At 42.0% G+C, this 2283-nt stretch overlaps 1 long non-coding RNA gene across 1 annotated transcript in view; it reads left to right on the top strand.

The window, feature by feature from the left end:
- The window catches only part of LOC111093191, a 2780-nt gene extending 1580 nt beyond the window's left edge, over positions 1–1200 (top strand). Inside the window, exon 2 of the long non-coding RNA XR_005381230.1 lies at positions 929–1200. This is a non-coding gene — a long non-coding RNA (uncharacterized LOC111093191). The remainder of the gene's footprint in view (positions 1–928) is intronic.
- The last annotated feature ends 1083 nt before the right edge of the window (positions 1201–2283 follow it).

Here is a 2283-nt window from a genome sequence, read left to right as displayed (position 1 = left end):
GACTAGAATACACACAACTTGTGTTCTGCACACAACTAGGCACTTTGCTATCTTGTTCACGTCGTATTCTCTGCACCACCAAAGTCCTTGATTTGTAGTGGGAACTCAGTAATTAGTTGAACTTACCAAAGGAAAAATGGATGAGTGAAAACCCCATGAGAGCGAAAGCAAGGGGTGTTTGAGGAAATAGGAGAAAATCCATGAAGCTGGAGTGGAGGCGGCGGGCATCATGAAGGTGACGTAGTTGGAGTGGCGGGAAGGGGTCAGGTCATAGAAGGCATTTCAGCCCTGCTAAGTAAGGATGTGGTCCTTGCATCAGAGGCTTCAGAGAAACAGAGCCGATAGTGTATACGTATACATACCAGATAGGGGGTGCGTACACGTTCTTACCATCTATCCATCCATCCGTGCACTTTATTATAAAGAATTGGCTCATGTGACAATGGGGGCTAAGTCCCAAGATGGGAGGTCAGCAAGCTGGAGACCCAGGAGAGCTGATGGGATGAATTCCAGTCTCAAAACTGGCAGACTCAAGACCTGGTACGTCTGGCTGAGTCTGAAGGCTGGAGAAAACAAAAAAAAAAAGCAATATACTAGTTTAAGCAGTCAGGTGGAAAGCGTTCCTTCTCCCTCAGATTTTTTTGTTCTGGTCAGGTCTTAATTGATTGGATGAGGCTTACCTACATTAGGGAGGACAATCTGCTTTACGCAGTCTACTGGTTCAAGGGGTCATCTCATTCTGAAACATCCTCACAGACACACCCAGCGTAATGTTTGGCCAAAAGTCTGGGCCTCCTGTGGCCACAGTCAAGTTGACACATATTAAGGATCACAGTCTTTATCTTAGTATTGATGTGAAGGTATTTATATGTTACAGCAGCAACTACCTTATTCATCATGTAACTTTTAAATCTTTTCTTTTTTTAAGATTTTATTTATTCATGAGAGATGCAGAGAGAGGCAGAGACACAGGCAGAGGGAGAAGCAGGCTCCCTACGAGGAGCCCAATGTGGGACTCGATCCCGGGACTCCAGGGTCACACCCTGAGCCAAAGTCAGATGCTCAACCGCTGAGCCACTCAAGTGCCTCAGACTTTTAAATCTTTAAGCAAAGGCCTCATGTAAAATTTTTGAACGAATATGTATTGTACTCTTCCAGCCTCCACTGAACATACGGAATGAATATGTTCTAGGAACCATTCTCCTGAGCTCTGGGCTCTTCTTCGGTCTTACTCTTGTCAAGAGATATTTCAAAACATGTATCAACATAATTGTTCTTAAACCTTGTCAACACTTGGAGGAACTTTTATATAAAAGGCTATACTTTCTCCTGGTACCTATGATCTCATACAAGAGGAGCCGGGGGCCTGAGAAGGCCAAGTGCTTTGGCCCTTAACACATGACGAAATAGTAGAGGAGTTGGGATTACCTCTGTCTGCTCCTTCCAGTGCTCTTTCCACTATCTTTAGATAGATACATCTCTCTCTGTCTCTCACACACACAACACACGTTACGATTTTTTTGCAAAGTTCTTAAACAAATGTAAAAATTAAATAAATTACTTTAAGTATGTCATTCCATATTTGGAATAAGGAGCATATGTGCCCATGGTCAGTCCATCATGGGTGTAGCATTCCAAAATCTTTGGGAATTATCGTTCCAGTGTAACCTGACTTTTCAGTGGCTTTTCTTAAACTACTACATATTTGTATATTTATGGTGAGACTGGCACAATTTTATTTTTCGTTAACATTGAATGAATTCCAACTTACTTAGGCTGGTTTAAGAAAAGTCCAGTGGAGGCAAAGAGTTACATTAACCTCATTCACTCGTTTATTCAGCACTATTTACTGAGAACTTGTCCTGTACCAGGTGCTAGATTTACCTGGTAAATCTACCAGGTAGGATTTTTTTTTTTTTTAAGATTTTATTTATTTGAGAGGACAGAGAGAGAGAGAGAGAGAACATTCACGAGTAGGGGGAGGGAGAAGCAGACTCCTTGCTGAGCAGGGAGCCCGATGCAAGGCTAGATCCCAGGTCCCTGGGATCATGATCTGAGCTGAAGGCAGATGCTCAACTGAGCCCCCCAGGTACCCCTGGAGTTACCATTTTTTAACCCAAATGCCCTGCATGAGGTGGAAGGAGACAGAAAACTGTTATACACATAACTGGATCAAGTTTTTTATTTTTTTTTCCAATCATATTTCTTTGGAACTTTCGAGGTGATGGATGATATAGTTTAGATTGCTTGATATGTTTATTTAATTTATTTAAGTTATGTTAT

The sequence above is a fragment of the Canis lupus genome, chromosome 29 (assembly GCF_011100685.1).
Source record: "Canis lupus familiaris isolate Mischka breed German Shepherd chromosome 29, alternate assembly UU_Cfam_GSD_1.0, whole genome shotgun sequence".
In the NCBI taxonomy this organism is placed as follows: domain Eukaryota; kingdom Metazoa; phylum Chordata; class Mammalia; order Carnivora; family Canidae; genus Canis; species Canis lupus.
This window is presented reverse-complemented; position numbering and strand designations above follow the sequence as displayed.